Here is an 18,765-nt window from a genome sequence, read left to right as displayed (position 1 = left end):
GCACTGTTTACCAAGTGTGACACTGTTGGAATAATGTATTACCAATACCAAAAACTCAGACCTTAAGATTCATAAGGTTCACGATTCTTTAGAAAGCCAATTAACAATGAGTTATTGCCTGCTGAAAAAGTCTATTTACAATGCATGACGATTGGCCTATGATAATGCATTTACATTGCACTGTGATTCCTTTTTTAGAGATAAGGGGTAGCTTTGTGTACTCATATGTAAACAGTCTTTTCAGCACAGGCATTGCCAAGCAATGCCTTTACAACGCATCCTTGCCCACACAATGTCTTTACTATGCAATGCCTTTACCACATATGTTTTTACCATAAATATTCCTTTCCCAAACAGGCCGTTACCAAGCAAGGTAGGCATACTTAAGGCAAGTGTACGTATATAGTTCAAAACATTGCACGCATATATATATATATGTAATATTTCAATTACCTACTGGTGGTCGCCAGTAGGTAGTTATAGTTAGGATTGTTTTCCATAGGGAATCCGCAACATTCTATTGGGGATAACTTTGGCGCCGGTTGAGGAATCTGCCTAAAATTTTCCTCAAATTTGCCTCGCTGCGCTCCACTCCTTCCCTTAAAGTTTGGGGGGGATTCGTCAAGCGGGGGCCGAGATAAAGTGGTGGTCCCAAAACGTGTTTTCCCCATGTTAATTTCCATATGGCGGTTGGACTCACTTTTAGCCCGAACGGCTGAATGGATTTCCATCAAACTTGGCAAAATTGTAGGGACTGGTAGCCCAATGTGCCTTTGCTATGTCTCAAGATATGTGCTCCAGTGGATTTTGAGTAATTTAGGTTAAAAAATATATATATATCTATAAGCGCGCCCCGGTACGCGCACCGGGGCGCGCACCAGCACGCTACACGAGTTCGCGAGCAGAAAGCTGATTGGCTCTCGGGTGTCTGTCAACATTCCAAACAGTCCGGAGTGGCCGCCATCTTGTGTCTCGGTAGGATCGAAACACAAGAGGTGGCAAAAACAAAGGGGGAAATGACCAACAGGGGGCAGGATAGACCCCCCTGACCCCCTAGGTTTGATGTGGGGGCCATAAAAGGGCCCCGCGGGGCAAATTAATATTTTTTTTTTCGATTTGTGCGGGGGGAGCGCCCGGTACGCGCACCGGGGTGAGTACCGGGGAGCGTACCATAAGGAATAAAGAATGACAGATTTTTTTTTAAAAAGTAGCATTTTTTTATAAATTGGAGGTACTTCTAAAAAGAACAGTTTTTTTCTTCTTTTTGTTGTTTTATATTTTTTTATTGTTTTTTTGAACATTTTGTACTTTTTTTGGCTTTTATGAACAATTTTATATTTTTTTGTTATTTTTATGGGGACAAACAAAAAACAGGGAATTGTAAATGGCTCAACTGGAGCAAAAAAAATCAGGAAAAAAATTAAGTTTTTTTTGGGCAATTGTGGTTGTCACCAGCATGGTTGATGAGTTTAATGCTTTGCTCACCATAGGTAATTGTTTTTTCACAAAATATACAAACGATTTTGTATTGTCCAAACTGGGTTTGGATGTTTGGGACCATCTCCCTTGTCTCTGGACCCGATGGAGTGGGTTGCTTACTTTGGGAGGTGCTGGGAGAAGATTGGGGAGGGTTTCTAGTCAGTTCTCTGACCTCTGCCGCAGCATAGTTCTTAGGGTGCCGGCGTTGCATGTGGCGAATCATGGTGTTATTGCCAAAAGAGTACTTTGTTAGGGTTCCCCCTGGAAAGTACAGTGCCACAGATTAGACAAGTAACCTTTGGCGCATTTACTTTCTTGAGGTCCTTTGGGATTGAAAAAAACTCCCAGATAATGTGCTCCTTTGGCTTATATGGGGTAGTATCTTCAGGCAGAACCTCCTCCTCTCCTCCTCCTCCTCTTCTTCATCTCCACCACTGTGGTGTTGTGGTGGTCCTTGTGGTGTTGGTGGTGGTGGTGGTTGAGATGCTCCTGCTGCTGCTGCTACTGTAGCCAATTTTCAGTACAAATAGGTACAAACAGGTCTTCCTCACTCAAAGTACAAAGTGAGAATGAGGAAAATAGGTGGGGGCTTTCATCATTTGGAAAACAAAACTGTCCTGAACCAATGAAAAGTGTTATTTTCAGGTCACATGACTCGGGCTTTCATCATTTGGAAACCAAAACTGTTCTGAACCAATGAAAAGTGTTATTTTCAGGTCACATGACCTGACGCGTTTACGCTACGTGACCTGGGGCGCGCCCCGGGGCGTGCACCGGGGCGCTTACGTAGCGCGTTTGTATGCGCGTGAGTGCTTCCGAGTGCACTCACGCCATGCGTATCACGCGGACGCGGCTACGCGATACGTCACGAAGATGTTTTCGTTCGCGGCAATAGCGCAAACGGGACGCTCACCGGTACGCGCACCAGGGCGCGCCGCAAGACAGCGCTGACCGGCGCGCTTACCGGTACGCGCACCGGGAGCGCCCAAAGGAAAAAAAAAACGAAGAATATACATATAAAAAATAGTATTACATAAAATATACAATATAGGTTTCATTATAAAAAATATTATATTTGATAGCAATAGAAATTTGCGATTAAAAAAACCTTTGAAATTCACTGAAAAACACATAGGTTTGAGGCCCTACATATAGTTAGGAATTATCATTTAAAAAACCTATGAAATTCACTGAAAAAACCATAGGTTTCACATCAGTTATAGTTAGGAATTAGCATTTAAAAAACCTATGTAATTCACTGAAAAAAACATAGGTTTCACACCAGTTATAGTTAGGAATTAGCATTTAAAAAAACCTATTAAATTCACTGAAAAAACCATAGGTTTCACACCAGTTATAGTTAGCTGGAAATTTTACTGACATAAAACCATTGAAATTCCCACATTATAGTTAGTTGACTCACTATAACTTGCGCGCCTGCAATGCACTGCTGATGACGTCACATATTACATCACTCATGACATGGCCAGTGACATCACTCATGAGATCACTGATGACACCATCCTTGTGACAGAGTGACAGACCTCCTTTCAGTGTAATGTAACCCTTGAAACACATATTCAAAATTAGAAACTAACATTTTCAAAAAAATGGAGATACCCATACCCGTTACAACAACCAATTCAGTAATTCCACCATCTATATACACATCCACTCATTCACCAACAGTTCTATATAGTCACTCATACATATACTCACTCATCATATGTAGTGATACACCTATGCATCCTGTTACACACCGACAGTCATCCAAAAGTTACTCACACACATACTCACACATGCAAATAAACTATTGAACATCCATTTATTTGCATATACAACTATACACACACTAGCACATTACTTCTAAGGAAACTTACACATACTTACTCTCATAAACAATCACTTATAGAAACACATACTTATTTAAACAGGAACTCTTACAATCTCTCACTCTCACATATACTTACTTATATACATCAATACTCACATATACTAGATTCAAACATATGTCGTTACTAATAAAGACACTAGTGAGACAGTCATTCACTCACTAACACACGCATATACACACTCATCCACCTTTACAATCCTGCACATATGTATGCTGTCTTCAAAACACATACCGTGAGTCAGTCACCAACCCATTCAGCCACTTATACACAAAGTGAAACACTGATACACATATTTAAATATTTAAACATTGCTCGCTAATATATGTATTCACTAAGATACACTTAATAAGCCAGTTAACCAATCAATTTTTTTGGGTAAAAAAACATCCATTTACACACTTATTTAACCATTCATTCTTCCATCGACCTTTACAAATACATATATAAAACATATTTATTTTTCAGAAAGACACACATTCACTGGATGGTGTCATCAGTGATGTCATGAGTGATGTCACTGACCATGTCATGAGTGATTTAATATGTGACGTCATCGCATTGCAGGCGCGCAAGTTATAGTGAGTCCAACTAACTATAACGTGGGAATTTCAATGGTTTTATTATTATTATTATTATATTCTTATATAGCGCCAGATTCGACCCCCGAAGGGGTATCTCCACGCTTGCCTTGGGAACCCGTCCTGTTTTTTCCCTGTGAGATAGCCCCTACAGGGCATCCCCAAGGTGAAAGCCAGGCATCCCGCCGCAGGGGGGGGGGGTGTTGTGGAGATTAAGCAAGCTTAATGCCCAGAGTTGCAGAGTGTGAACCCATGAATAGGTCAGGCACCAAAGCGAGAATTATCGAGTCTATGGACATTTGAGCTCAAGACCCTGCCGCGTCGGGAATTGAACCCTGGTCCCGGGTCTGACCTCTGCTTCAGGGTCTGCCTGCTCTAACCAGTGAGCCACACTTCTCCATGTCAGTAAAATTTCCAGCTAACTATAACTGGTGTGAAACCTATGGTTTTTTCAGTGAATATATATATATATATTAATTTGAGCACTGTGGAGTGAACAGAGGATGAGGAAACGGTGTAGAAATTAGGATTATCTTTCTGCGATGATAATGATTACAATTATCCTAACAGTAGAATGGATTTATACTGTTACATCCGCAAGCTTAGGTTGTCTAAGTTGCATGCAGGCCAATATGGAACTAATCTTCAAGTACAGGAACAGACTCCTATATCCACTGATAATGCAGCCTTCCTATTTGTCAATGATATACCGGCCTTAGGAGACATGATTTCTTTGTTCAATGATGGCAGTTAGATTGGAAGTGAGGACCAGGTTGGAATGGGAACAGGATTGGATAGAAGCGACCATACACCATTTAGAGCCCCGTCCAGATTTCTACCCCAAACTATGAGAGACAATTTGGATATTTTTGGGGAGAATGTAACCAGAGATCTTAAAAATCTTTATTCTGTGGTGAATCAAAGCAAACAGAAAATGGACCCTAAGAAATCACTTTTTCACAAAACTGAAAAAATTACAGGAGGAAGATGGAGTTTTGATAAAGCCCTCAGACAATAGTAAGATCACTCCCCTCATATATTAAGGATTCAACTGACTTTTTGAAATGTATTTTTGATATTTGCTGGAATGAAGAAACCATGGTATTGTTTACATTAGATATATCAACCTCATACACAAGTATAAGACACATAGAGGGTCTTAGAGCATCCAAATATTTTCTAAATAGGAGACCAGTGCGACTTGCTGCCCAGAATAAAATGATTATAGAGCTAATGGAATGGTGCATTAAAAAAAAATATTTTCCTCTTCGGTGACGATTTCTACCTGCAGGAACAGGGGACTGCGATGGGAACCTGTTTCGCCCCCAGTTACACAAATTTACATCTTGGCTGGTGGCAGAAACGGGTGCCCGGAGGCAGTCCCCTGGAGCAGTGGAGCAGTGGTCCCCGCACCAGGACAGTCTCCTGGGGAGACAGACGCTTTCAAGTGGCTACGGCGAAACTTTGGAACACCCTCCCTCTATCTATCAAGACCAGCCCAACACTCACTGTCTTCTGTAAACAATTGAAGACCTGGCTTTTCGACCAATGACCTCCTTCCCTGTACTTTGTCCTTTGTTAAATCGCAGGAGCTGAGACACCTTCGGGTATTTGTGCGCCATACAAATTTAAAAAACATAAACATAAACATAAACATATTGTGGGTCCGATTTATTGATGATGTCTTCGTGTTGTGGCAGGGCACGGAGTCAGACATCGATTTGTTTATTAATGACCTCAATCAAAATTCTTTAAATCTAGAGTTTGTGGGGCATTATAGCAGGACCAGAATAGATTTTCTGGATATTCAAATTAAACCTCTTGACGGAAAACTAGAAACAACTGTATTTCGCAAGGCTACTGCTGGAAATTCAGTTCTCCACGTGGAAACTGCTCATCCTGCCGCGTTAATTAGAAGTATTCCCTTTGGGGAATACTTCTTCGATAACTTTATTTTGGTCACAACGGACCATAAAAGTACATGATAAAATACACACAACACTATACTACAGAGAATAAATAGCATACAACAGATCAAAGAAAGTCACAGTCATATATATATGCACCTACATTACACAGATAAAACCATCACATATTAAAATCGAATTAAACCATTCACAATAGTTATCAGAAGTATACTTTTGATTTCATGCAAATATATAGATCAAAAATGTATTTCATCAAACAAAGTTCTACGTTTTAGCCACATCCCATTTAAAAAGAGGGAGACAGCAAAAACGATAGGAGGGTTTGTGTCGTATTTTAGTACTCTAAAGGCCTTATGACATTCTCTGAAGCCAAGGTTCCTACAGATAGGTTTCACCCAGCGTTTGCGTGCAGCCTGGTATTTGGGACAAAAGAAGAGGACGTGAATCTCATTTTCAAGATGGTATTTGCACCCTGGGCACTCAGTGTTTTTATTTAAGTCCCCTTTACTAGTGAATGACATGAGCGCCAGACTACCCATCCTAAATTACATATACAGTTTCCTTGCCGATGCTGGGTAAATCAGGTCTAGGAAGTCCTCCTTTTTGTAATCCTCTTTTATTAGGAGGAACTGGGATGTCAGTCTACCAGCTGTGGAGCTCATGTGAAGAGACAATAGATTGTAGTGCCTATAGTGGTATACCAGATCGGCCCTAGATAATACCGGGCACAATATTTCTGGTGTGCCCCAAAGCTCGGGTAAGCCGATCCTACTTTAGAATTCCTTAATGTGAGTTAACCACGGGATTTTCTTAGTTCTAATTTCAACCCACACATCCCTGAACTCATTTCTATAGGGAGCCAGTTCAGGTACTGACCAAAGTCTTTTCCAGTAAGTAAGTGGCCTTAGGGTCACTTTCTCCTCAATGGGGAGTATCCCTAGGTCCAGCCGGAGAGGTACTAACGGGGTGCTAACTGGCAGTCGAAGCAGGTTCCTGATAAATGAGTGCTCGACCCTTGTAAGACTTAAGGGCCTATAGTGCCCCCAAAGCTCCGCCCCGTACATAGAAGCCGCTCTAGCCTGTACTTTGTAAATTTCTATGACTGGAGCAGCAGGCTTGTACACAGATACCCTGCATTTTTTATATCCCGCCCACCGTTTGAGCCAACCTCAAGGTAGCCTTTGTTACTTGGGCATCCATTCCAGTTGTTCCTCGAGGATGATGCCCAGATATTCAAAGGTCTTTACTCTCTCCAAAGGTATGCCATTCAATATTTCTGCTGTTTGTGTATTTCCTCCTGAGGCGGAAGCCGGGAGGCTGCTGTATTGCTCTGAGCTAATTTTAAAAACCATTGCTTTATTTTGCATTATTTCGTTTTCGAAATTGAACTTTATTTCTGCTTGAACCACTAAGCATTTTAAAATCGTATTTTACCCCTACTTGACTCACTAAGCTTTTATATTGTATTAGTACCTCTCATCTTGCCGAAATTGAAGCGACAAGCGCTGAATTTTCACTTACCCACCCCCGCATTCCCCGGCCGGGCTGAAATTCGTGGCGGCCATCTTGGGTGGGGGAAGTGTTTGTACGCGTTCGAGTGTCCAGCATAAAAGGAACACTCTGAGCTAGACGCTGATTCTGCTGTTTGTGTATTTCCTCCTGAGGCAGAAGCCGGGAGGCTGCTGTATTGCTCTGAGCTAATTTTAAAAACCATTGCTTTATTTTGCATTATTTCGTTTTCGAAATTGCACTTTATTTCTGCTTGAACCACTAAGCATTTTAAAATTGTATTCTACCTCTGCTTGACACACTAAGCTTTTAAATTGTATTAGTACCTCTCATCTTGCCGAAATCGAAGCAACAAGCTCTGAATTTTCACTTACCCACCCCCGCATTCCCAAGCCACCCGCCTCCCCCGACTCTGGCGCTGAGGTGAATCGGTCCCGGCCGGGCTGAAATTCGTGGCGGCCATCTTGGGTGGGGGAAGTGTTTGTACGCGTTCGAGTGTCCAGCATAAAAGGCTTGGCTCCGCGTAGCGGACGCGACCAGCGGAAGCACCGGAACTGCGCCGGAGTCGTGCCAGAGTCCTGCCCGTCTGCGCCCGTCCGCGACCGGGATGCGGCCGCAGACGTAAGTATTGTCACACTTATCGACTCCCCATTCCCCATCTCATATGACAGTGCCACGCTCAAGACTCTGAAGCCCAAACACTGTATCTTACCTCCTTTTTCACATCAGGATGTTAACCCCCACCTACCTTTTACATCATGTTACCTAGGACAACCTGATGACTCAAAGCACAAATGCTTCTTTTCGCAGACCTCTACCAACTCGTCACCAATAAAGTCTGGTATGATCAACTGCCGCTCCCTAGTAAAACACACCCTCAACATCGCCCAAACTTTGGAGGAGGACAAGTGGGACCTCCTTTTCCTAACCGAGACTTGGTTAGGGGACGAAACCAATCCCACTATACACTTAGCCATACCTTCTGGCTATAGTATACTATGCGCAAATAGACAGGGCTCTCACTCTGGAGGCGGGGTTGCCATAATATATAGATCCCATTGGACTATATCCTCCTTTCCTTACAAACAACTGGAACGAATCGAAGCACTCCCTTTTTGTATTAAAATGGCAGCCAATTTTACCTTCACTGGCCTTCTGGTTTATCGCCCCCCAAACTCTAAAACATCCCATCTTCCCGTATTCCTAGATTATGTTTTGCAAGCAACATCGCGATATGCTAACTTCACCCTCTTTGGGGATTTTAATCTCCACGTAGACAATCCCTCGGACTCCATTTCTTCCAACTTCCTATCTACCCTATCAGATGGAGGGTTAAATCAACTTATTAATAGCCCTACACATAAGGCTGGCCACACCCTTGACCTGATTTGTACCAACCTAGATGGTCTAGCCATAAGTGATCCCCTCCCGGTGATCTGGTCTGACCACCTTTTCATTCCATTCTCATTCCCCCGGCACCGCCAAGATCGCCACATACACCCGGCCAAACTACAGGGCAGAAACTGGAGTAAGATCTCCCCTGACAGCCTTGCCGCTCATCTTCCCCCCATCGACTCCCCAGACATGATTTCTGACCTTGACACTCGATTGACTAACTTTAACGGCTGGATCTCTTCCGCCATTGACCTCCTCGCCCCTATTAGACCCATCAAAGCCTACCGCTCTGCTCCATCTGCCCCATGGTACTCCGACGAACTCCGAAAATGCAAATCAGAATGTAAACGCCTAGAGAGACATTGGAGAATAACCTACTCACCCAACCGTAAATCCCTCTATAAATCTGTTTTAAAAGAATATAGAAAAAAAATAATTGAACACAAAAGAACTTTTCTGAAAGAAAAAATCAACCGTTCACAAGGATCATCCAGGGAAATATTTGACATAGTTAGATCCTTCACTGACCCCCTGGCTCTCAAACGACCCCCACTGGTGTCTCAGACACTATGCAACAGTCTCTACGATTTTTTCGAGAATAAAATTGCCACCATATACGACTCCTTCCCTAGCAATACCAACCCAGACAAATGTACTACCAATACCGCCATCATTGGACCTGACCGTACGTTCTCCAACTTTAAAGAGATCTCCTTAGATCAATCTCTTAAAGAACTCGAAAAATGCAAATCCGGATCTCCTCTTGATCCTTGGCCCGCCAAGCAATACAAATCTCTAGCACCCATTCTTAACCCCACTCTGGATGGGATCTGGAATGACTCGCTGCATACGGGAGTCTATCCAGACTCTTGGAAGCATGCACAGTTAGTCCCCATAATTAAGAAAGCCAACGCCGACCCCAGTGAACCCTCCAACTATAGGCCTATCTCTCTCCTACCAGCCCCTGCCAAAGTGCTCGAAAAACTCGTTCAGCAACAACTTGCGGGTTTTTTAGAAACATCAGGGGCTTACCATGACTCTCAGCACGGCTTTAGACCAGGTCACAGCACTGAGTCAGCACTAATCGAGATGGCAGATACAGTACGCTGGAGGATGGATGAGGGATCAAGAGCGGTGTTCGTGCTGCTTGACTTGTCGGCAGCATTCAACACCGTCTCCCACCCCCTCCTCCTAGATCGCCTACAATCCAAAGGCATCCAGGGCACGCCCTTAAAATGGATTGCATCCTTCTTGTCCAACCGCATGCAGGCAGTGTTCACTTCCCCATATACCTCAGACAGCCGCCCACTTCGGTGGGGAGTCCCCCAAGGCTCCTCACTGAGCCCCCTCCTATTTAATGTTTATTTCTCACCCCTCGCCGACATCATCGCCCAAACCCGAATAAAGGCCACCTCCTACGCCGATGATATTCAACTTTTGTTTTCATTCAACAGCATTACCCAAACAACCTTTGACCCACTAAAAAACTGCCTTCGCACTATCGCCCAGTGGATGAACAATAACTTCCTCAGGCTAAACGCAGGAAAAACTGAGGTATTATTCTTTCACCAGCCGTCCCCACTAGCTCCCAACATCTGGTGGCCTCTTGATTTGAGTGCACCACCCCAGCCCAAAGACTCGGTGAAAAACTTAGGGGTTAGATGGGACTCTAACCTCTCACTGCAACATCAAGTTCACACAGTCTCTGCAGCATGTTTTGCCAAGATCAGGATGTGGAAAAAGTTCGTCAATTTCTTACCTAACAACACCAGGAAGACTGTAGTCCAGGCGTTGATCACCTCGCATCTGGACTACGCCAATGGCCTGTACACTGGACTGTCTGCAGGTCTATGCCATCGACTTCAGACAGTCCAGAATGCTGCAGTACGACTGGTTGGTGGCATTCCCCTACGCGAGCATATCTCACCCCACCGTCGCAGACTTCATTGGCTGCCCATACATAAAAGGGCAGAATTCAAAGCACTGATACTGGCTCACCGTGCATTGAGAGGCAAGGGCTCTGCCTACCTTTCCACCTGCCTCACCCCTTACAGCAACACCAGGACTCTTTGTTCTTCCTCTAAAAACCTTCTCACCACTCCCAGATTCAAAAAAACCCGCTCAGGCGGAAAAACCTTCCAAGTATGTACCACTGCCCTCTGGAACAAGTTACCAAATTCCATCCGGATGATCCAAGAAGAACTACCCTTCCGGAAAGCGTTAGAAACCTACCTGTTCTGTTAATCATCCCCTTTTCAAACAACACTTAATTCAGCATAAGATCGCACAGGAGCGCCGGGACACCCCGTTGGGGTATCTGTGCGCTATAACAAAATACACTAAATAAATAAATAAATAATAAATAATACTGAATTTGGGCGGGTCTGCCTTGGAGGGTTGAAAATCATAAATTTAGTTTTACATAAATGTATCTCCAGGCCTTTTAATGCAGAGAAATCGGTGAAGCCATCCAAGGTACGTTGGATACCCATTGATGTCTTGGACAACAACAAGGTGTCGTCCGCGAACATCAATGCGGGTACCCGACCTGAGGCTAATCTCTGGCATCAGTATCCTTTACACCTAATAGGTGGTCTATAAGCCCATTTAGGAATAAACTAAAAAGGGTGGGGGCCAGAACACACCCCTGGCGCACCCCCTTTTTGACCGGAAGCTCTCCGTACATCCCACATCTCACTTGGGCAAAGGTTTCTGTGTGGGGGCCTTATAAGCACATCCAGGAGGTATGTTGGGATGCCAAGATCCAAAAGAACACTACACAGTTTTTCCCTAGGGACCAGATCAAATGCAGACCTCAGGTCCACAAAAATGAGGTAGAGGCTGCCACCCTCCACACTCACTGTTTTCCAATACAGGACCTGAAGTCTGAATATCTGGTCGATAGTTTACGTACTCGTCCTAAAGCCTGCCTGAAGAGTGCTCAAAATCTCATTTTCCTCAACCCAAGCCTGGACTCTTTCGAAGATTATATGTCCCATCAACTTCTGGGTGATGTCTATCAGGCGGATAGGCCTGTAGTTGGAAGCTATCAGGGGGTAGCCTTTTTTGTGGATGTGAACTATCTCTGCACCACGCCAGGTATCTGGCGGGTCCGTTCCCATTAAGATGGAATTGAACAAGACACAGAGATAAGGAGCCCATATTTTTGGTTCTGACCGAAATAGGTCACCTGGAAGCTTGTCAAGACCGGGCGCTTTTTTAGGTAATTGCTTGACGATAGCAGATTTGACTTCAGCAATAGTGATCTCGTGTACCCCCCCCAATCGATACTCATGGAGGGGGCCCAAAGTCGAAGGTGCTAAATCCTCATTGCCCGAAAGTGCATACAGGGTACTAAAATGGGCTTCCCATACTGCTGGTGCTATATTTGGTGTTATTGCTGATCTACCATACCACCCACCATCACTAACTATTGCCCAAAAGGATTTCAAATCCTTATACTGTAGAGCAAATCTCAGATCTTCCCATTTATTAGTTTCCCAGGCCTTCTTCTCTGATTGGATCACCCGCTTATACTGCAACCGAAATTCCTTTATTCTCGGCTTATCCTTGGCCTTTATAACTTCTAGTAAATCTCTTTTCGTTTTGCGACAGGAGGCATTATACCAGGGATGGGATATGTCCGGTTTTTCCTAAATGCTTACTTCTGGATAGAACACCTCAAGCATTTTAGAGGTCAGCTGGTTGTGTATTTCTACAGGCCTAACATCCTGCCCAACTTGAGTGCCCAGTGGCCCAACCCCAGCCATTTCGCTAAGATACGGCACAGCCTGCTGGTATATGTGTGCTAGCTTATTTGGGGAATCCAGTATATGAGGCCATTTTACTCTCTGTCTGTTGTTGTGTAAAAGGAGAGGTTGTTGAACAAGAATGGGCTCTACTGGGCAGTTGGACAGGCCCCAGCTCCCTGGCTTGAGCGTCATAACCAGAGCATTGTGGTCACTATCTTTCCGCTGGTAGATCTGAAAATCCAAGACCCTATCCCAAGATCTAGATTCGACCATAATGTAGTCTATGGTCGAAGTTTGCCCTTCTCTATTAAATGTTGGTAGGCCAGGTCTATCCGATTTTAATCTCAAGCCCTCAGGGATAGAGAAAGGGTAAATGAATTTGTTTGTAGAACCAACGGCGTCCACACTCTAACAGGTGAGATCAGGGGTTCCGGGATATTCCAGTACTGATTCTCACTATCTCGGTCGTCTAAGCTCATATTACTAAGGGGCTCAAACTGGCAATTAAAATCGCCCCTTAATATTAAGATGTTCTCTGGTTCAAGAGTCAGTATGAATTCTCTCAATAGTTCAATGACTCTGGACTTTTGCCCACTCTGCGTTGGCCTAGAATAAATATTAATTAGGGTAATATGTTTGTTAGCTGGGAGGGATAAGAGGACACATTGTATATCTTGAGAATTTGTTGGCAGCTGCTCTGCTTTAGCACCCAGGTGCGTACCCACCCAGATGCTTAACCCCCCAGATGGTCTGCCCCTACCCCTCCTTGTGGCTAGTATATCGAAGGTTGCAAAGCCTCTCCGATGGTTATTTTCCAGGGCCCACGTCTCCTGCACAAAGCAAATATCATGTTTTTCTATAAACAAAGCCTAATCTGGATATATTAGTTTATTTTTGATCCCTGCCAAATTCCATGAAAGAATTTTGATGTTACCATTTGCCTCCCGTGCTTTGGACCTCCTATGAGTCCTACTGCTGCTAACTACCCCAGGTGGTGGATCATCCATGTACGTCCATCCCCGTCCCGTGGTTGAGCCCTTCTCCCTTGGTGCTCTATCTTGTGCCCCTCCCTTACCCGTGCTACTTTCTTCCTCCTTTGTTACTGTAGATGGAGCACCAACATGCTTGCTAGTATTGCCCCCCCTTGCTGTTTCCTCTGGTTGCCGCTGGAGTGCTCTCACCCCCCAAAGGACCATATTGGAGAATGCTACGTTCCATTCCTACAAAACCATCCCTAACTTCTAAGAGACTCATTTTATCAACTTTGGCGACTGGGTGCGAAATACACCTCGACCGTCAATCTACTTGGTCCAGGATGCTATTATTGTGATGGAACATGGCCAGTGCCGGGGAACAATTTTGAGGGCCCTTCCATTTGGCATAACCTGGGTAAAGATTACAACCCAGGTTTTCCTTACTCCCCCAAGGCTGCCTTTTTCTAGTAGAGTCAAGGTGGAGATTAGAAGACGCAGCAGGGTAAAAGTAGGTTAGGGGAAAAGATTGTATTTGCATTGCAGAACTACCTGCCACCCAATTGCAGATGTGCTTGACGCCCCATCTGTTCCTAAAGTTAATTACAACACAATCACCCTAAGTATTTTTCGCCTGGGCCCCACCCAGTCCACACATCTAGCAAAAAGAATTTCACTAGAGACCTGGTTAGGGAGAGGCCTGTTATAATTTAACCAGTGAATACATTTGTTTTTAAGCTCACTGTAGGTCTTTTTTTTCCCTGGCTCAGGACAGGAACCCCTGCTAGAACCACCACATAAGGTTTAGATTCTGGAGGGAGATCTATATGTGGTAACACACTCTTACGTGCGTCAGTCAGAGGTCTTGGCCATATTTACTAATTGATCGTAGCTTAATGCCCCTGTGTCCCCCCACCGTCCCAGTTCCTAGGCATTGCTGGATCATTAGGCACAGCAGAATCATTAGGTTGAATAGGGTGTTCGTCGGGTAAAGCAGTTGAGGTTGGTAAGTCCACTAAAACATTTGTTGCCAACGAGGTTACATGGTGGGGACCTGCATTAGTTGTGCTAGACAGCCCTTCTACATTTCCGGTGCCATCTTCTGCCCGCATACCACCCTCTGCCTGTGCTATAAACAGTGATTCAAGATGAGAAAGTCTATGTTCTATGGAGTTTAATCTATCATAGATAGGAAGACAGGTCTCAGTAAATATTTGTTCCAATTTAACCCAAAAATCTTCCCTACCCTCGGAAGGGATAATGTCGCCAATACCTAATGTAGTCGTAGACCCATGTACAGTTGGCTGCGATGTATCAAATTCAGCTGCATTCGGATTTGTCTCCAGATTACCACATTTCTGGATTTTTGCTTTTTTGTTATTTAGTGTGGGTCCACCACGCTTTCTTTTGACTGCCGGGTCTGGTGCCTGGTTTAATACTGGATGCCGACCGAGTTAGAAGTCTCGATCTAGTTGCTCCTGAAATTTCGTGATTTTGCGGAAAAATACATGGGCGAACTGCTGCCCTGTCCACAGTAGCTGGGGGACTTGACAAGATGCTGACTATATTTGGTGACTGGTTTCCCCCGCCGGTGAGGCTCGCGGGCACGATGTCAGCTATTAATTGAGGCACAGGTGAAGGAGCCTGGGCCAGCCAGCCCAATAATGACCACTTGTCGAAAATCGGCTCCATAGATAGCCTCTTTTTGGTCATTTCAATTTCACGCTTGAACACAGAAGAGCAAAGGGCAGTCTTAGTTATCCTGCAAATGCATACTAACCTTCGTATGTTCCTCGAATGAAGGATTAAAGAAAGGGGCCCGTCCCATCCTCGTTCATGCGCGGACGGGCTCAGATGGGCCCACCCTTGGCCCGGGCTTTGCCCGGTGAGCGCCCACACGCGTTCCGCGAAGCGGGGGCCGCAAGCCGTGAAGTAGCACTGTGGGCGGGATCAAAGTAAGGCCCAGGTGAGCGTCGTTGTGGGGCTGCTGGTCTCCGTAGTCCCCCACACCTCCTCTGCAAGAACAAGCAACTGGCACCAAAATGCAGCTACGAGCGGCACCCGCAAAGCGGGGACCACAAGCCGCCAAGTAGCGGTGTGGGCACGATCAAAGTAAAGCCCAGGTGAGTGTCGTTGTGGGGCTGCTGGTCTCCGTAGTCCCCCATACCTCCTCTGCAGGAACAAACAGCTGGCACCAAAATGCGGCTACGAGCGGAATACTATAGAGCAAGGCGAACGTGCAATAATGAGGAAGAGTTTGACAGAATAGAAAAAGAAATGACTCAGAGATTTATCCAAAGGGGTTACGTCAAGATGTTTTGAAAGGTGCATCAAGTTAGGCAAAGAAACTGGAAAGACATATAATAGTATTTGAACCCTCTAGAACTAAACGACAACAAGAACAGAGGGAGAAATCAAAAGATCAGGATACCTCTAGATGTATAATAACCTTCAATGTAAAACATAAAGAAATGAGATCTATTCTGATCAAACACTGGCACCTGTCAAGAAATGATCCGGTGTTGGGTACCAGAGTTAAGAAAAACCCAGAGATTACATATAAAAAAATCTAAGTCTCTAAAGGACTTGATTGTCAAGAGCGAATTCCAAGAAAGAAAGAGAGGTGCCCCCAATTGGCTACATCAGAAACCAGGTTTTGAAAAATGCACTAAATGCAAGGCATGCCAGCATGGCATGAATCGCACTGACTCTAGAACATTTTTTAATAAAACAGTAACCATTAAAAGTTTTCTGACTTGTAGAAACAGTTTTGTTGTTTATTTACTACAATGCTCCTGTCTAAAATTGTACATAGGAAGCACTACTCTGCCCATTTATCAACGAATCCTCCAACACAGGCGAGCAATTGTAAACCAAGACAGAACATATCCTATTGCTAGGCATTTTGAGTCCCACTACCAAAGTAACCCTATGAGGTCCAAAAGAAATGGAGAGGGGGGACAGGGAAAGAGAACACCAGAAAATAGAAACATATTTTATTCTGGAATTCAACTGCAAGAAACCATATGGGCTTAATGTTGATGAAGACCTATATACCTGCCTGTCTTGATGATTATGATGAAGAGTCAAAATAGGAGAATCTGCACATAAAACCTTGAATCGATTGTTTAAAAAAAATGTATTTGCAGTAGTGGATATTGAGATACATACAACATAGGATTGGTGTCATTAAGTAGAGATGGGTAGCATATTCCGTTTGCATAATTATGCACATGCACTTTTTGAGATCATTGTGCTGTATTTAAGTATGTCCAAATTGAGGAGTGTGATATGTTTACATAGAGAAGATTTATCTAGTTTACATATGCACTTGCACTTTTTGAGATCATTTGTGCTGTATTCAAGTATGTTTACATTAAGGAGAGTAATATGTTTACATGGAGAAGTTTTCTCTAGTTTACATAAGCACTAGCACTTTAAAAATGGCAGGTAACATTACTGTTAGAGGATATAATTAAGTAATGTTGTGCCTTTTACATTTTTTGAAATGTGTTTGATCTCTGGACATATATCTTCAGATAGATATAAGAAGTGACCTGTTTTTAAAAAAAATATATACAGGCCATGAACAATTATATTTATCTGTTTTTGCACTCTAAAGGGAAGCAATTGAACGTTTAAATAATAATAATTGAACAATGCTTATTTGCACAATTGCACTTGCACTTTAAATTTGTATGAATTTGCACCTAATATGAATAAGGCACTTGCCACCATATTGTGTTAAAAGCTGAAAATCCCCATAGCTCAATGCACTTGCACTTTGAAATTATGAAATGCACTTTTTGAAGTTTTAATGATTTTTGTATCAATATAAATGTGCAATAGAATGAGGAAAATGAGGAACTAATATTCCTGAGCAATTTTAATGAATGATGATTATAAACATCCAGGAATTCTAAATTGTATTCATAAATGAGTAATTGTGAGCATTTAGGATAGATAGCTGAACCAGTATGTCTCTGAACACTAGGAGAAACATATTCAAATATGGCTGCTACATTGAGTGAGGCAAAGTCCTGCAGGTTAAATTTTGTGTCCTATGTTAGTTTCACCCACTACTGCAAAATGTATTTTAATTTGAAAAAAATGGTGTCTCGACATCGTGAACAAGGAAGCAGGAGATTTCCTGTAACGCGTTGATGTGATTTTGTCGAATAAAACTAACCGAGTGCTTTTAAACCCTACCTCAGAGTGAAGGATGACTATTTATTTAATACTGGAAGGTCCTATATTTGATATATATACAAACCCCACTCCCTTGCTTTTACCAAGATGTCGAGCACACAAGGATTTTCAGGTCGGAGCTGCTTTAATCAACAATCGGAATAACGCGTTTCATTCTATGCAAACTTCCTCCGATGCTGCGGTTCACAATTGGTTCTCCAGCCCTCCTTTGAAACATTGATGCCCTTCTCCGATTGGCTAAGGCTTGCGGGCTTCCCAGCCCAGTGAACTGCTCGAACTCACCAATTCGAGTCCATGCCGAGCAGACACCCAACATCAGTACTAGCCCCAGTGGGCAGTGTCTGCTCTTTCCCCATACTTGCCTTTAGCTGTCGTGGTGGGTGGTGAGCAGCTCCCCTTGATCCCTCACCTCACCGCTGCAATCCTGCAATTAAACCTTTCCGTACCGCTTAAGTACGCTATATAAATTCTTGAACTTGAACTTGAACATCCCGCGAAGTTGCAGTCCATCTGTAATGGTCAGGCACACATTTCAGGTAAGTGGGGTTCCGGCGTTACCAAAAAGTTTTTAGTTTCTCCACAGATTGCCACCAATTCCCCCGGACCTCTTGAGAGGTGGGTGCACCTAGAGTGCCGATGGCTGCACTCAAATGTCCAAACTACACTCCCTTGCTTTTACCTAGAAATCGAGCACACACAAGTTTTCAGGTGAGAGCTGCTTTTAGTCAACCATCGGCAAGATGCGTTTCGTTCTATGCAAGCTTCCTCAGATGCCGCTGTTCACAATTGGTTCTCCCGCCCTCCTTTTGAAATGTCGATGCCCTTCTCCGATTGGCTAAGGCATCACGGCATCCCAGCATAGTGAATTGCTCAAACTCACCAATGCGGGACCATGTGGAGCAAACACCCAACATCAATACTAGCCACAGTGGGAGGTGTCTGTTCCTGCCCCATGCTTGCCTTTAGCTCTCATGGTGGGTGGTGAGCAGCTCCCCTTGATACCTCACCTTACCACTGCAATCCTGCAATTAAGCCTGTTGGTACCGCTG

The sequence above is a fragment of the Lissotriton vulgaris genome, chromosome 2_1 (assembly GCF_964263255.1).
Source record: "Lissotriton vulgaris chromosome 2_1, aLisVul1.2, whole genome shotgun sequence".
In the NCBI taxonomy this organism is placed as follows: Eukaryota; Metazoa; Chordata; class Amphibia; order Caudata; family Salamandridae; genus Lissotriton; species Lissotriton vulgaris.
The sequence above is the reverse complement of the archived record's forward strand: the minus strand, read 5'-3'. Positions refer to the sequence as shown.